The sequence below is a fragment of the Salvia hispanica genome, chromosome 6 (genome assembly GCF_023119035.1).
Source record: "Salvia hispanica cultivar TCC Black 2014 chromosome 6, UniMelb_Shisp_WGS_1.0, whole genome shotgun sequence".
Lineage (NCBI taxonomy): Eukaryota > Viridiplantae > Streptophyta > Magnoliopsida > Lamiales > Lamiaceae > Salvia > Salvia hispanica.
In genome coordinates, this window is record NC_062970.1 from 10,081,784 (window position 1) to 10,099,982 (window position 18,199).

General features: G+C 37.7%; 1 non-coding gene across 1 annotated transcript; it reads left to right on the forward strand.

Annotated features, from left to right (window-relative positions):
- The first annotated feature begins 13,634 nt into the window (after window positions 1-13,634).
- LOC125197601 lies at window positions 13,635-13,741 on the forward strand. Its single transcript, XR_007172137.1, has one exon. It is a non-coding gene; the product is annotated as a small nucleolar RNA R71 (small nucleolar RNA).
- Window positions 13,742-18,199: the final 4,458 nt, after the last annotated feature.

The window sequence follows — 18,199 nt, forward strand, 5'->3', positions numbered from 1 at the left end:
GATTAATATAACTTAACAACGTACTTTAACATATTTACGTATTCAAAATTGTGTTACAATTAATTAAAACAAATTGATTCTTCTTCTTTAACATGCATTTATTCTCCAATGATCATATGTAAAGTTTATATGTATGGAGAACCACATGTGGCGATTTAGTACTTCCTTCATCCCATAAAAATAGAAATTTGAGGATGATATAAGTTTTAAGACAAAATTGGTAAAGTAAGAGAATGTCATAGGAAAAAATAATTGGAGTATTGTTAGTGGAGAATGAGACCCAGCTCATAAGAGAAAATAACTTGCCAAAAATGGAAGATGACTATTTTTATGGGACAACCCCAAACAAAAATAGAAGACTATTTTTATGGGACATATGAAATATTACTCAAATTTCAACCCATAGATACATTTCACTTGTTCTTAGCGAAAATAACCTTATCTAGCGACACACCGGTTTATGAGAATTAACCCGTATGAATATGTATATGTCATATTAAAGCAAAGCACCATCTTGAATGCAGATCGTAGAATAAAAATAATAGATCATATAAATGATCACCAAGGCCATAATCCATAATAGACAAATGTAAGATGAACTAACGGTCTAATAATTAACCTAGGTCATTTTAAAACTCGAAATTCCTATAATGAACTAAAAAATTATATAAAAATACCTTAGGTGCAATTTTATAATGACATACTGTATTAGTTTCGGTTCGGCGTTTGAAATTAGTTCTGTATTGATTACATAACTGTATGTATATGCATATGTAAATATAGGAAGTGGTTCAATTGAAAACTAACATACTTATCAGTTGGAATCACAAAATATATCAGTTGGTGGCATAAACTATATCAGTTGCCAACTAATATCAGTTGGCAGCATAAAACATATCTGTTGGAGCTATTTTGTGCTGCCAACTGATATATTTTGTGTTGTCAATTGATAAGTTCTCAAGTTCTCATTTTGAAAATAGTTCTGAATTGAACCACTCGTTGTAGTATATATATATAAATGTGTATTATTAACTTCATGTTTTTGTCTCATTTGAAATGACACATTTCTTCTGAATGTCTACTATTTTATTTCATACTTTATTCTTTCTTCACTTTTCACACAAAGGTCGTTACATATAATTATGTGCCGAAAAAGAAATGCTTCACCTTTCAATAAAATAGGGAGAACATTAAATAATTTATCAATGAAAAATGGGTCTCTAATTTTCATCACTGTTAATTTGGTGCCACAAAATATTTTGCGGTACAGATTATAGTTTTCATCACTCTTGCATTTTAAATACTCCCCATGTCACACTCAAATGAGACAAATTTCTATTTTTGACACAATTAAGATAACATTTCTAAAATCGGAAGTACAACTTTCTTTTAACTTTATTCTCTATTATATTTTATTGTCCATATACTTAACGTACAAAACAACATTATTTTGTGGAGAATAAGAAATATTTCTCTTTAAATAGGATGAATGAAGTATTACAACAAATGAAGTCATCCTTAGTTATATATGCTACCATAAAAATGTAGGTGGGTACTTTAATCACCAATAACCACATAAAAATATTAAATGTTTATTTATAATAAAATTATGGCCTATGTCTTCTCTGGCCAAACTTTTGAGTTCTAAGTCATAAAATTTTACTTATATTAATCACACATATGAATATTAAATTTTTATCTAAAATAAAATTGTGGTCTGTGTCTGTTAGAGTTTAGTATACTGAAAGCATCTTTCGAGTGCATGTATATGTAATAAATCTTTTATCCATTTTTACCATTTTTACCATTTTATGAGAAAGAATAATTTGTTAGAATGCCTTTTGTTTATAGGTTGCTTATGTATTTATAAGATGTATGTTTTTCATTTAAATACATAGTTTAAGCAAAATGAGTTTAAGTCATAAAAATATTAAATGTTTATTTATAATAAAATTATGGCATATGTCTTCTCTGGCCAAACTTTTGAGGCCTAAGTCATAAAATTTTACTTATATTAATCACCACATATGAATATTAAATTTTTATCTAAAATAAAATTGTGATCTATGTCTCTTAGTATACTGAAAGCATCTTTCGAGTGCTTGTATATGTAATAAATCTTTTATCCATTTTTACTATTTTATGAGAAAGAATATTTTGTTACAATGTCTTTTGCTTATGGATTGCTTATGTATTTATGAGATGCTGAAATACGTTTTCCATTTAAATAAATAGTTTAAGCAAAATAAGTCTAAGTTTTCTGCATAGTAGACTAGTTGTGAGTGGCGTTCACAGTAGGTAACTTATCGGTTCTTGCAGAAGGAAAACTGTTTCACAACCTAGATAGCCTTTGACCACCTGTCGTGAAAGGTTGCGATGTTAGTCCGAAAGTTTCCTTAACTAAGGAAATGAATGACGTCGGTGTGGTATAGCACTGGAGGATCAAACAGTGAGATAAGCCTTTCTTGGATATTTACTGAAAGACGAGGTCTCGGTGATTGTCATTTCTTAATCATTGTTGACATAATATTGAGCATACAAGATTAATTGAAAACTACTATGACTTATCAAATTGTGAGGGTATTTCATTGCCCAAGAATCCTGATAGATTGAGTAATGATCATTAATGTCTAAGTGGTGCTAGTATTGTTATTATAATGAATCGTGTGCTGGGAGAGACTAGTATGATAATATCCTCAAGAGGTATTTAGGAAAATGTTTTATTATTCAGAAAACTGGCTAGTTGGAATTTATTCCATGAATAATAAATAATGTTTCTAAACATGACAACTCTTGGAAAAAGAAATTAATTAATAAAAGTCAAATAGCAGACTTAATATTAATTAATGGATATTTATATCTTAAACACGTGAAATGATTTAATTAAAGAGGAAGTCCCAGAATACTCGTAATTTCGGTTTGGACGGACAATCAATATTATATCTATAGTTGATGATAATAATATTTAAGTTTGGGCTTGAATTAAATTACTTTTAATTTAATTAGTGAAAGCCTGAACTGTGGTCCAATCCAATCCTCCACAGATCCCTGGTCTGACCCAAAATTATTAACTTAATATAAAAGGGAGAAGAAGAGAAGAAAGGCTAATTAATCATAATCTCTGCATTTTGAGAGAAGAGGAAAATATCGATATATTCATAGATTAGGGTTCCAGATTTCTATCTTCAATTCTTCTCCAGCTTTTGAAGATTTGACAAGTTTTGCCCACACAAAGGTCAATTCCGAGTTAAAGGGAACAGATCAAAAGATCCGTGGTAGAGATCGATTGAAGCAGGAGTTCAAATTCAATTACTTGAACTCATATGGTAAATCGTTGTATTTAATTGCATATATTTTCAGTATAATCTGTGACTATATTCTTATGAACATATTTATTTTTTTGCAATCTGAAAAAGCATGCTTATATATAAATCTTTCATTAAACTAAATAGATTTCCGCTGCAAAACCAACAATGTCTTCTCTGGCTGAATTCGTGAGGCCAAACTCTTAAAAGGCTTAGCTAGTCAACTTATTTGGATCACACCCGATCTTTGATCCGAATTAAAACTTATGTCTTAGCCTAGTAACGTTTCGTTTACCAACACAAAGAGTGAGGAGTCCTTTATGATGTGAATCCTTGCCCATACACCAAACAAATAAGTTCCCAAGGCTTGTTTTTGTAGCTAAACTACGGACTAAAGAGTCAACCCACACAAAGTTGAGACAACACAGTAATGGTAGAAATATAAGAGAATGAAGGTGTTAGGAATAGGAGAACCTCTTCGGGACCTTAGTTCTTCTTTAAGAAGATGAAGACAACCCTCGACTACTTTTACCGAACCAATTGATTTACAATGAGTTGGAAAAACAACAAGCATAATTTTACCTAAGTAACACAAGATCACTCAAGCAACCACAAAAGATGGAATTCAGATAAAACTCTTCCTTTCTAATGAGAGAAAACATTCACAAATAAGTTCAAAATGTTCAATAATTTGAACAAAGTGTTTTTGAGCTTCCTTTTATACATAGAGCTAGATAAAAAAAAATAAGACACATTTTTTAGAGCATTCGCGCAACTCTGCGAATTCCACCCAATCGGGTGCTTTATGGACATTGATATACCCATCCTGGTACAAGTGTTTATCCCCTCATTTCTTGTCGTCACAACCCGGTTGGATAGCTAAGTGCATATGAAAGCACCAAAGCCAAGCAAATAGTTATATGAGGTATGACATGCTTATAAGTAATTGGATTTCGAAAGAAATAATCATCACAGTAACAAGATTAGACTTAACATTCAAGGATATAAATAAATGATTGCATTATATCCAAAAAATTACAAGTGATATATCCTTCAACGCAAACAACCATCTCGAAACTACTCACATTTACATGTTTCATCTCTAGCTCACAGTCTTATGCTCTACATATAAGATAGGTTTGACGTGACTCTTATCATGCTTGCCAAATAACATTTTCAATCAATATATTAATCTTATCAAAACAAATCTTTATAGCATGTAATTGATCTATCCCTAAGTCTAAAAAGATATTTAAGAAGAGCATAACATATTCATCCATATATAGGATATTCATAAAAGGGACATCAACACATGCAAAATTTGACACATCATTACAAAACCAATGTATATAATTCACCACATCTATAAAGACACAAACAAAAAGTCTATCAACATAAAGTGAAAACTTAGGGATACTAGCAATTATATCATTCACCTTTAAACCTAAAAGGATAGATTCCTCATTAAAAATAAGTTCAAGATGATTTAAAAAGGAACCCTTGCAGTTTAGGAGTATTTTTGAAAATTTATCACTTATTTGAGTGAATCCGTGCTACATATATAGCCCCTAAATTACACAAGATTGGGTGTTTAAAGTTTTTGTTGTATGATTTGGTGTGTGGCTTTTTAGGGTCATTCTCTCGGTTAAATTGTCTGTGTTGTGATCATATTGTGGTAGGAAGTTTGCTATCCAGCACAACATATTGTGGTATAGTTTTATTTCTTTTCGAGGCAAATTTTGTTGATTTTGTTGATCTTGTGATGTATTGTCGAGGTTACTAGCTCACCATTTCTTGACTATAAAATTTTTATATCTAAAGAGAAGATTGTGGGTATCTTGCCAGTACACACATTGTACATACATTCTGAAGTTCGATCAAGGCGTTCTATATGTCATTCTCTTATTCTTTGAAAGAGCTTCGCATTGGTACCAAGATCACCTCAATCGGAGTTCTGTGGAAAAAGTTATGGCCGTTCTACCAAAGTCGTGCAAAGCTGTCAAATGCAGTGTAGGCGGAAATTTAAAGAAGGAAAGAAAACATTATCTTGTGAAGCCAAATCTTTTCCTTCTACTATGGGGCACGGAAATTCCATCTTTACTATTGCTTGGAGGAGACTTTTTTACCAAGTTTAAATCCTTTTCAAGCCTATATATACCCCATAACGTAATTCATAATATTCACCAATTCATAGCCCCCAAAAGGGGAGCCTTCATGGCTCCCCCCTCCATTCTCCAACCCTAATTCCTCCATCCATCATTCCATCACCATTTTTGGAGATTGGAGTAAGGCAAGAGAAAACTAAAGATTGCACAACAATTCATCCTTGGGTTTTGTTTGCTTTTTCTTTATGTTTTGTACTTTAATTTGGAGTTTTTGCTATTTGTCAATAAGTAGCTAAACTATAAGACTTCTTTGGATGTGTTAATAACTTTTATTGATTTATACAATTCCGTTGTCTATTTAATATCCGTTTTGTTTTGACTTCGTTTCTTACCTAAGTTGTTCTTTAATACTTCACCTTTGAGTGACACATTCAGTGATGATTTAATATAACTTGCTACATAATCGTGAGAGGAGGTTGGTGAGTTAGATCCACTTAGTAGACACTACAATTAGCTTTACTTAAAACGACATTGTTAATTGAGAGTGGAGACTTTTCAAGGGTCTTAGGAACTTTTAGGAGTTACGGATCTATGATTGACAACCCTAGTGATAGTAATCTACGCTTGTGCCGCATGGGCAAAACTTATGTGACTCATTCTATCAAAGTATAAACTATGCTAGGTGTTGTAGTTGGAATTTGTATAATCATATTTGTGAAACCACTATTTTTGGAATTCCTCTATTTGCCTAATTTACTTGCTTTATTTTATACTATCTGGAAAAACAAGTGGGTTTTGAAAACTTTTGGAAAAACTAAAAACAATAGAAAGCATAGACCAACTAAAAGCGAATAAAACACGGAGAAAGACGATAGAGATAAGGGAATCCCAGGGATGTGTGTTCACAGTTATGGTTATACAAAATTCCAACTACAATACCCTAGCACAGTTTATTACTTTGATAGAACGAGTCACCTAGCTTATGCTCATGCGATACAAACGTTGATTACAAGATTAGGGTTGTCAATCCTAACACGTAACTCCAAAAAGCTCCTAAGACCCTTGAAAAGTCCTCACTCTCAATTAACAGTGCCGTTTTAAGGGAAGCTAACTGTAGTGTCTACTAAGTGGATCTAACTCGCTAGAACTCTGTCACAGTTATGAAGCAAGTTATATTAAATCATACACAATTGTGTCACTCAATCATGCAGCATCAAAATTACTTAGGGAAGAAACAAAGTAAAAACAAAACGGATATTAAATAGAAAAAGGAATTTGTATAACCAAAGTCGTTACTAACACATCCCTAGAATCCTATGAGTTTAGTTACACATAAATGAATAAGCTAAAAACATAGATTGAAGGGAAGACAATTTGAACATAAAACTAAAGCAAATAAAACCCGTAGGTTGAATCCTTGTCGTTCTTGATGTTCTTGAAATCCTTCTCCAACTCCTTGCACCAATGAAGTACTCTAGGTCTTGATCTCTATGAAGTATTTTGCAAGTAGAAGTTCTCTCTTTTTGATGAAGCTTGAGGTCTTATTTATAGGGGAAAGCCATTCCTTGTTGTAGAAGGAAAAGATCTCCAAAATATGGTATATTTGGGCGCAAATCTAGGGCTTCTCGAATTCGCCACCTTTCTCCGGTGGACCGCCGCACCTTGGCCGGCGGTGCCGCGTTGGAGTCCAGAGAGTCTGTTCCCTCGGCGGCGGACCGCCGCACGTCTTCCGGCGGTCGCCGGACGAGACTTCTCTTCCAAGCACATTTTTCCGAGGCGGACCGCTGCATTGATCTGGCCGGGCGTCGGCGGTCGCCGTCTGACTCCAGATTTCCAAACTTGGCGTTTTGGTTCCCTTTTTCGGCTCAATTATGCACATTTCTCACAAAACACGTCAAAATACCAAAATAGACAAAATATGCAAATAATGGACGTGTAGAGTGAATTTGACATTATAAACGGACCAAATAATGGCCTTAATGCAAAATCCGAGCGTATCAACTCCCCCAAACTTACATTTTTGTTTGTCCTCGAACAAAACAATAAAGACACAAGACTAGACGCACGGAATGCACAAGGACTAGATGTCATAATTGCCTCAAAAGATGGAAGAACAATTTAAACATGTATTAACGCAATCAAATCAAGCAAGGCTTATTAGTGCACTTTTATTACTAACTCGTGGAACACCTTGAATTCAAGCCCTCGCATGTGACAAACTTCCAAAGATGGGAAGTGTTCTCTCACTCTTAAAGTGTATAAGGATAATGTGTATATAAGCACTCAAATCATGCATCATGCAAAGTTTACCATAGGCTTGCTCAAAGTCTAATCCCTTCTCTACTAAATGTGATTAAGCTTCAAAAGTCCGAAAGATCTTTATCTTTGGTTGTAATGTAGGCTCTTTGGTAGGTGAGGAATATTTGGCTAAAAAGTGACTTAAAAATAAAAATATCCCAAGTAGAGTAAAGATAACTCCACTTTTCTAAACCCAAGACACTATTAACACTTTATTTATTTCTCCTTCAACTCACTTTCCAATCCTTTGATTTTCTTTTCTTTTCACAACCTTTCACACATTTCTTTTTTTTTTCTTTTTCTTTTTCTTTCTTACACATCCTTTCTTTTTTTCTAAGATCAAGCACATTTTTGGAATTTTTCTCAATTTCACAACTTGTACTTTTCTTTACATTAAGCACACCACTTTTTATACTTTCTCCTTATCTCTCCAATTCCTTTACAAAATAAGATAGCAAAAACTAACTAACCCAAGGAATTGTCCCCATTATTTTGGCTTCCAAAGAATAGGCTTAAAGGCTCAAAATTGGCTCCAAAGGGAAAAATTTTGAAATTTTGAGAAGGTCAATATTTTGGACAAAAGTAAGCTAAGAAAAGATGGTCAATCATCCTCCTAAATCAACTTAAACACTATGTAAACTTAGGCAAGACTAGGAGCAAGTTCTAGAAACATATACATGAATGCAGATAAATCACACAAAAATGAAATATAGGCTCAAATCCTCATAAGGTATAAAGCATGATTTAAGGCGAACAAGCAATTCACTAATTATGCACTTTTTCACCAAACCATCAAATCAAAACGTTAAGCCACACTTAAACATAGATGGAATGTAATATCATTGGCAACTCGATCTAAAGTGTGTCCCTAAGCATGCGTGTTTCTAAATTCTTCATGTTAAGTTCACGACATGGATTCAAGAGAACATTTTTAGAACACAAAATTCACCTACGGGGTTTTGAAAAACAAAAACAAAAAACTTAAACAAAAAGGAAAAATCCTAAACTCACGGTCCACCACTTCATCCTCCCAAACTTATTTACAACAAAGTGTAAAATAAGTTTGCAGAGTCGGTAGGGACGTGAGTGAACTACTGAAAAAAAACGTACTTTGAAAATTTTTGCGTCGAGGCTTGACCGGACGAAAGTTGAGAAACTTTGGAAAAATTGCGCTGGAAAACTACGCCCAGGCGGCGGCTCGCCGCAGCATGTCCGGCGGTCGCCGCGCGACAACAAAATGTTCCAGCGAGCAGGTGGCGGACCGCCGCAGCACATGCGGCGGTCGCCGCGGAGAGGTCAGAGCCTGCGAAAAAAATTTCAATGCACAAAATTAAATTAAAACAAAAAATACTTAACTTAAAGCAAAAATTGTCAAAAACAAGAAAATAAATTGTCTTAAAAACATCTAAAAACATGATACAAATGCTCATATAAAATCATTGAGCTTGACTTCTTCAATCCTGAGGAGGAGGAGGGAAACGAGCATTGAGGTCGTCGAATGCGCCAATAAGATAGGCGATATCACCACTCATGGTTTGGCGCTCTTGTCGAGCCTCGGTGGCCATCCGGTGGAGCTCTTCAATCTCAGGACGGCAATGCACGTCTTCAAGCCTTTGTTGCTCCCAAAATTGTTGCTCTGCCGTGCGCCAATCGCCTGGAGCTGTCCATTTTCGCGGTTGTAGGCGTTCTCCCTTTGTTGCTCCGCCCAACGGGTGTCCCAAGTGTTGGACACGTTTTGCATGTAGGAGTAGATATCTCCTAGTTGGGTGGAGGTGTTTGCTTGAAACTCTTCATCGGGGTTCGGCCTTCTGCGGCGGCGGTTTGTTCTAGTACGGCGGCGATGTCCCTCGACTTCCTCCTCTTCTTCTTTTTCTTGGCGGCGTTGGGGCGGCGGCGGCGGCGGCACTTGACTCTCTTGGGCGTGCGAGTGCTCCCCTACTTCGGTGTAGTGATCGATAGCATCGTAGGCGGAGTCCTCCTCGGCCTCAAAGATGGGGATGCGAGCCGGGAAGTTCCTCTTCCTAAAATCCCCGTTGATGGGGTTAGCCTCAATGGCCCTTCGGTGCGCCGGGGTGTCGAGCTTCCAATTAACTTGGTTTGCCCAAACGTCGACCTTAGTCAACTGCGGGATGGGAACGGGGAAGTGATCCCCCTCCACTTCTAGCGAAAATCCTTGCCCCCAATAATCGGTCTTCAAGAGCCCCACCGAAAATAACACCTCATAAGTGATGAAGCGCTCCCCGCCATCTTCCGTCAAACCCGTGAAAGACACCTCCAAATGCTCGGCGATTTCCGTAATCAAACCACCACAACATATGACCCCGCCATCCTTCTTCGTGATCCAATCCACATAGATAGTAAAAAAGGTGCCATAGTCGAATCCCTTCTTGTTGAGGAGGCACCAAATCACATTTAACTCCATTTGGGAGACACTTCCCCCGTCGACCCTAGCAAACATAAGTTGGGTCATAGCTCGGTGGAGGTACCGCAAAACCGGATTGCGGATTGAAGAAGACTTGGCGTAGCCCGCGGCATGCTCTTGCTCATTCGTCATCTCACTCCAAACCTCATCAAATTCGTAATCATTATCAGTCTCGGGGTTTGGGTCGGAGCAATGGAAGATTCCACAAAGCTCCTCCATGGTGAGCGAGTGCCATCGGTTGCCTAGGCGAAAATCGATGCTAAGCGGGATGTTTTGCCGGCGATCCTTTGTGACCTTCAACGAGCTTAGGAACTCGAGAGTATACTTCCTAAACGACGGCCACTTTCTCTCAAACATGTACCGGAGGCCGTTCCCGTCACCTACATCACATAATGCCCAAAAGTCCTCCGCGATCCCCAAAGTTTGAAGAGGGAAATCGTGGGGGTACCGCGAAGGCGCCGTCTCTCGCGCCGACAACTTCTTCCACATAGCCTTTTGCTCGTCCGAGGCAAGGCTAACGCCGTAGTTCTTCGCGTTCTCGGGCTTTCCCTTTGATCCCATATTCCTACAAACAAGAAGTACAACAATTAGAAAGTATACCAATAATGGGAAAATCAAAGGTTTCCCCAAATTTGCACTCGTATAATCAATACCAACGGATCAACATGTAAGACATGTAAGTGCAAGCTTAGGTGTACAAAACTTCCTAGATGGTAGCGTGGAAACATATAGAACATAATCATCCAAACTAGGAAACGCAAATCCATCCCCCAACGTGAATTCATCCCCCATGCAGAGACGTATCAACAATAAGTCAATATATATCAACAATCTCTATGACTACTCAAATATTGCAATTCATGGAAATAATAATAGCCTCACAATGCTATGAACATGATTGCAATATAGGGCAAGTATAAACAAGAAGGAATAGTGATTCACAAAGCTTCAAAACTATCACCAAAACACAATATCACCATGGAAATCCATAAATAAGCGTACACAATCATCCCCCATCATAAAATAAGAGTTTCCACCGAACAATTCTTTCAACATACGCCTAAATCCATGAAAGAAGTAGAACAATGCTCAGAAATTGAGTTAAGATTCATACCTTGTGTTGATTGAGAATTGGAGAGGAAGAACTCTAAACTTGAAGATAATTGAGAGAATGATGGTGTGGGTGTGTGAAATTGGTGATTTATAAAGGTGGGGGTTGTGTGCAAGGAAGGAATTTGAGAAGGAACGGGAAAAAAATGGAAAACTTACCTTTTAAACTGCATTACCGTCTCTGGACTGCGCGCGGCGGGCCGCCGCACGGGCATTTAAAACAACGATTCCTGGCGGGCCGCCGCGGCCCATTCAGCTGTTCATCCGGCCCACCCTAAGCCTGCCCTAAGCCCGGCCTATCCTGCATATGTGAAAACACGTGTGGCGAACGCCGTGTTAAGTGCGGCGACTGCCACGCGTAATTAATTTTTTTTAAAACAAAAACAAAAAAAACGAAAATAAAGAAAATAACGAAATCAACGAAAAAAATTGGGTTGCCTCCCAACAAGCGCTTTTGTTTTTAGTCGTTAGCTCGACTTGAAGTGGCCCACTAATTAGGCGGATCAACGACCCAAGTGTTGAAAATGGGCATAGGGAGCAACTTGGTCCCTCGCTTCTTCCACCACTTGTATTTCCCCTTATTTGTTTTGATAACATAAGTCTCAGGGTCCTCCTTGGTTGCCTTTTTCCTCTTTTGCTTCTTTTTCTGCGGGATAGAGGTGGAGGGATTAGTATCGTCCTTTTTGGGAGAACGTTTTACCTCGTTGACAATGTAAATAGTGGAGGTAGTAGGATCCTCCACTTCAAAGGGGTCTTGAGGTTTGGTCAAATCCGTGATCATGACTGCCCTACACTGCTGTTCCATCTTTGCCCGCTCTGCTTCCTCAAACTTGAGCATCTCGCTTTCGATTGTGATCTCGCCACGACCTACATCAATCAAATCTTTGCAAGTAGCAAGAAAATCCCTCCCTAAGATTAGAGTGACGTTCATGTCTACTTTCATATCAAGCACAATAAAATCGGCGGGAAAAATGAAATCATCGACTTTCACTAGGACATCCTCATCATACCAACAGTTTTTATGGACGAGTTATCGGCCAACCTGAGTGTTACGTCTAAAGTTTTGAGTGGCCCAATGTTGAGCTTTTCGTAGTACTTCAGTGGCATGAGATTGATGGAAGATCCTAAATCGCATAGGGCCTTGTCAACCTTTCTCTCTCCAATCCGGCATCGGATAATGAATTGGCCCGGATCTCTCTGCTTCACTGCCTTCTCCTTTTGAATGATCTCGCTGCAATGATGTGGTAGCTTAAGGTCGGCTTTTTTCGGCTTTCTCTTCCTCATCACTGCCTCCCTTAGTAGCTTCGCATATTTAGGTATTTCCTGCAACGATTCAACTAGAGGAATGTTAGTATGAACTTTACAAAACATGTTAAAAAAAATGCTTGAACTGCTCTTCGAGCTTAAACTTCCTCTTTGGTTGAAAAGATAGCACAATCCCATTATGCCGCACGAGTCCTTGCTGAGTGGGCGCTTCTGCTTTGTCTGTGGCGGCCCGCCGTGATGTGTGTGGCGGTCCGCCGGCGCTGGGCAGACTCCATTCGATGCTTCAGCGGCGGCCCACTGCAATGGTTGTGGCGGTCCGCCGGCGACTGGGCAGTCCTCAGTTTTCTACTTTGCCACCCACTTCTTTTTGATGTCATCCACTCGTGCGGCCGCCTTTGCCCTGTCCTCATCCAACTTCTTTTGGACTTGCTCCATTTGAGTGTTGATGTTGGCTATGGCAGTTGAGATCGTGTTCATCCCCTGCTCGAGGTTGTTTATTCTAGCTTCGACCACTCCGATCTTGGTGTCATTAACCTTCCTGTCTTGTGCGATTACCTCCAAGATCCTTGTGATCCCTTGTTCATACTTCTCCTCCTTCTTGAGTGTCTTAACTACTCCTCCCTTGCTAACATTAAATCCTGCGGGGGGTTGCAAGTAATTATTGTTAGAATAAGAGAGATTAGGATGAGGTCGGTTTCCATTATAATTATTGAAATTACCGCCCCCCTGGTTAGGGCGATAATTATTGTTGTAATTTCTATTGGGACCGCCATGTAGTTGATTTCTTCCACTATCGGGGCAGGAGTTTCGGGTTTAGAGACCGCTATGATGGAGGTCGGTGGAATCGGGTCCTCCTTCCTTGATGAATCCATTTGGTCCACCCTAACTCGAAGCTCGGCCAATTCCTTTGCAAAAGAGCTTTCCTCGGCTTCTTCAACTGCAGCTATCCTTTTCAGGTTATGCCTTTCTTTCGACCACCCCCTGCTGTTGGTTGTGAATTCCTCTATCACCGCCATGGCTTCCTCACCTGACTTCCTTAAGAACCCCCCATTTGCACCTGAATCAAGCATAGCACAAATTTTCTCGTTAAACCCATTATAGAGAATTCCTACCTGATGGTCCATGGTGAAACTATGGTTAGGGTACTTTCAGAGAAGTGCTTTGAAACGAGCAAATGCCTCATAGAGGGGTTCGTCATGGCCTTGTATGAATTGGAAGATCTCGCTTTTGAGCTTCAAAATTGTGCCCGGGAATCAGTTAATGAAAAAGGAAAGAGTCTTTAGGCATACATTCAAACCACTTCAGGCATACATTCAAACCACTCTTTAGCAGAATCAGTTAATGAAAAGGGAAAGAGTCTTACCCTTATGGCATCGTTATCGACACCATTCAACTTGAGAGTGTTTGAGATCTCCACAAATTTGGAGAGATGGCGATTGGCATCCTCTGTAGCCCTACCTGCAAAAGGAGTTTGCTCGACCCTTTGAATAAGGGGCATGCGTAACTTGAAATTGTTAGCGTCTATACGAGGTCCTTCGGGAAAGGTTATCATATTCCCATGATTGAAAATGTTCATCACGGGTTGTATTTCCTGATTCTTCTTCTCTAAAGCCTCGCGGGCTGCCCTTTCCGCATCTCTCTCATCCATCAGTAGCTTCACCATTTCCTGCAATTTCTCGATGTCTGTTCGGTCACCCATTGTTCCTGATCCTGATCCTTTTTCACTTCTTATTTTCCTACGAGTTCTTTCAAGTTCCAAATCGAGCGGTTCTAGGCTGTCCTTCCCAGAGCGCGTTCGCATACAAAACCTGCAAGAACCAAAAACAAAAACGAATTAGAAACTAAAATTAAAACAGAAAGCAATTAAAATCCAAAGTAGCAAAATTGTCCGTTTGAAGATATCACTCCAAAGTGAATTGTCTTCCCCGGCAACGGCGCCAAAAACTTGATGCACTTTTTATTAGCACTAAATAAACGCGGCGGTCGCCGGTCGCCGTCTGACTCCAGATTTCCAAACTTGGCGTTTTGGCTCCCTTTTTTGGCTCAATTATGCACATTTCTCACAAAACATGTCAAAAATACCAAAATAGACAAAATATGCAAATAATGGACGTGTAGAGTGACTTTGACATTAAAAACGGACCAAATAATAGCCTTAAAACAGTGCAAAATCCGAGCGTATCATTAGTTAACCCAAAACTCTTGTTTTTTTAGATAGTATATGACGCTTAGTACATGATAGCCAGTTGCAATTATATTCCCCGTGTTCGATTTCCCGATACTGACCTTTAGCTATACTAGATCTACCTTGTATACTTGCAGGTTTATTTAGTGCTAATAAAAAGTGCATCACCTATCCATCAATGTTCTGTTCATCCTTTCCGCCAAGCTATTCAGCTGAGGTGTCTTTGGTGGCGTCTTCGGTTGTCTGATTCCTTGTTGCCTATAATACTCCTCAAACGGTCCACGGTACTCACCACCATTATACGTCCTGATGCACTTCAATTTATTCCAGTCTGTCTTTATGCTAAGGTCTGAAACTCCTTGAACTTCTCAAACACTTGATCTTTAGTCTTTAAGGCATATACCCAAAGCTTCCTGGAATGATCATCAATAAATGTAACAAAATAAGATGTACCATCATTAGTCTTTACTTTCAAAGGACCACAAACATCTGAGTGAACCAAATCTAATAAATTTGGTTGACGATGAGGAGGACTAGTTTTGAAAGATACTCGATTTTGTTTCCCCTCAAGGCAATGGGAGCACTTTTCAAAACTAGAACTTTGAGCATCTGGAAGAACATTCTTTCTCACTAAAGTTTCAAGTCCCTTGGCACTAATATTACTCAACCTCTTATGCCACAAATGTGGTGAATATTGTTTACTAACAACATTCACTAAGTCATCTGAAATTGAAGTTTCCAACATATACAAATTTTCCTTCAACTTCGAACCTTTAGCCAATATCAGGGACCCTTTGCTAATATTCCATTTTCCATCAACAAAGTTATTTCCATAACCATGGAAATCAAGTTCAGCCGAACATCTGGAGCATGTCTGAAATCTCGAAGTAGCACCGACGAACCATTCTTCATTTTCAGATGAATATTTCCAATGCCTACGACTTTAGTAAGACCACTGTTGCCCACCCTCAATGGACTAAAATCACCTATGGTGTACGTGCTTAAAAACTCTCTTCTGGGAGTGATATGGAGTGCGGCACCGGAGTCGCCAATCCAACATATATCATCACTTGTAGCAGCATCAACACGGTCAATACTATCTTCTTCAGACCTCTCTGTATTCTTATTATTCTCATTCTCCTTGTTCTTCAAAGACTAACAATTTTTCTTGGTGTGACCTGGCTTGTGTCAATAATAATACTCAACATCTTTGTATTTGGACGATCTAGACTTGCTTCTACTCTTTCCACTATTACCTTGACCTCTGTTTGGATTTCTCCCCCTCTGCTCTGTAAACAAGACTTCATTTCACGATGATGTGCCTTGAGTCTTCCTTCGAATCTCTTCATTCAGAATTCCATTCTTAGCATAATCAATTGACATTTTTTCTCGAGGAGCAGAATTAGTGTGTGACTCTAAATGTCTCCCAAGAGTCAGGTAAAGTATTGAGCAACCATAAACCAAGTATCTCATTCTCAAAAGTAATACCAACACTAGACAACTGATTTAACACGCCTTGAAACTAGTCACATGATTCGAGATAGACGAGCCTTCAGAGTATCTCAAATTAATCAACTATTTTAGCAGATAAAGTTTGTTGTTACCTGTCTTGGAGGCGTACACTTTCTCAAGAGTATTCCAGAGTGTCTTCACATTTTTTTCATTTTCAACAAGATTGCGAACATTGTCGTCCACCCACATCCGGATATAACCACACACATGTTCATGCTCATAAGCCCAATCTTCTCAGAGGCGAATAAAGGTTGATGCAAACTTCTCACAAATAAAAGATCTTTCATCTTGCCCTTCCAAATGTGATAATTCATTCCATTTAAGGAAACCATTTTGCTAGTATTAATTGCCTCCATAATTCAAGCAAATCAATCAACCACAACCGTGGCTCTGGTACCACTCTGTTTGGAGGAGTGGCCTAATTCTGAGGCGCAACAGATAAACAAACCTCCCCAATTGCAAGAATATGATAGGAGCATAATATAATAGTATCGTTCAAATTCAAGTTCCTTCGGTCAGAATGAAGAACCACGAGTCTTCTACCTCCAGTTAAAATTTCAAGTCGATCGGACAATGTTTGGACCTCCGATCAGGACAAAACCCTAGACTGCGCAGTGCAAAAACTTGGAGAACACTCTTTTCTCTCTTCTTTCCTTCTGCACATTTTTCTTTCTCATTTTCTCAATTGTTGCGGCTCCTACACTCTTCATAGGTATTTATAAGTTCTCCATTGACCTATTTAAATAAATAAATGAACCAATAATATATGGATTTTTTTTCTATAAGTTGGGAGCCCTAATCCAACGCTATTTTTAAGACATATAGGGAAAGCCCCTAATTCTTTTGATCTGTTTTTTAAGTCCTTAGTCATTATGAGATATTGTAATCTTTTTTGCTAAAATGGTATAAAAACTCATAAATAAATGTGCTTCATAACTTGCACTGTATAATTATGACAATTAATATATTACTATAATCCAATGTTTTAAAAACCGGACCGGACCGGCTGGTTCGACCGGTTTGGCCGTAAACCGGTAGGTGGTCCGATCCGGTTTGCCCTATAGAACCAGTGACATGTTCAACCGCCGAAACCGGCCGTCCGGACCGGTCTATCCGGGAACCGGAAACCGGTTTAAATGCTTTTCAAAATTTAATTTTAAAATTTCAACCTTGATAGAGGTCGAACTCAAGACCTCATGGTGAACTTACCAACAATTCTACTACTACACCACAAGGACTTCTTGATAGAAATATGAACATAAGTTAGTTTTTTATATTAAACACGAAATATTTTATCTATATAAACTAATAATTCGTGTTAAATAGCAAAGTAATTAGTAGTGATATTTAATTATCATCCACTTTATTTATGTATCACTAACTGCTTGTTTTATTGTTATTTGTATAATACGTATATGTATATTATGAATATGTATTACCTATACTTAAAGTGTACTACTATTTGATTATATACTATTTATTCAATATATATTTTTAATTCATGTTTATTAATATATCTTTATGTATAATATTATTTTGCTGTATTAATTTTTGAAAATAGTACTATGAACTTATTTATTTTAATACATAAACTATTAAAATTTTTTATTTATAATAACTTACTAATAGTATAATTTATATATTTAATCATATTTATTAATAAAATAATTAATAAAATTCTATCAATCACTAAACTTTTATAGGTAGAGGTGTAATGTTTTTGGGATACACTAAAAATATTTGGTATATTATTTAATTATATATATACATATTTATAATAGTATAACGGTTCGACCAGTGATTAAACCGGTTGGACCTATGAACCAGTAGCTTCGCCGGTTCGCCGGCCGATCCGATTTTTAAAACATTGCTATAATCCAAACTATTCAAAGTTAACTGTAAACTATGGAGATACAGTATAATAATTCTTCAGCATTGGGTCAACTATTTCGTCTAGCTGAAGAGTATAATAACTAGGGCTGACAATTTTTGACAC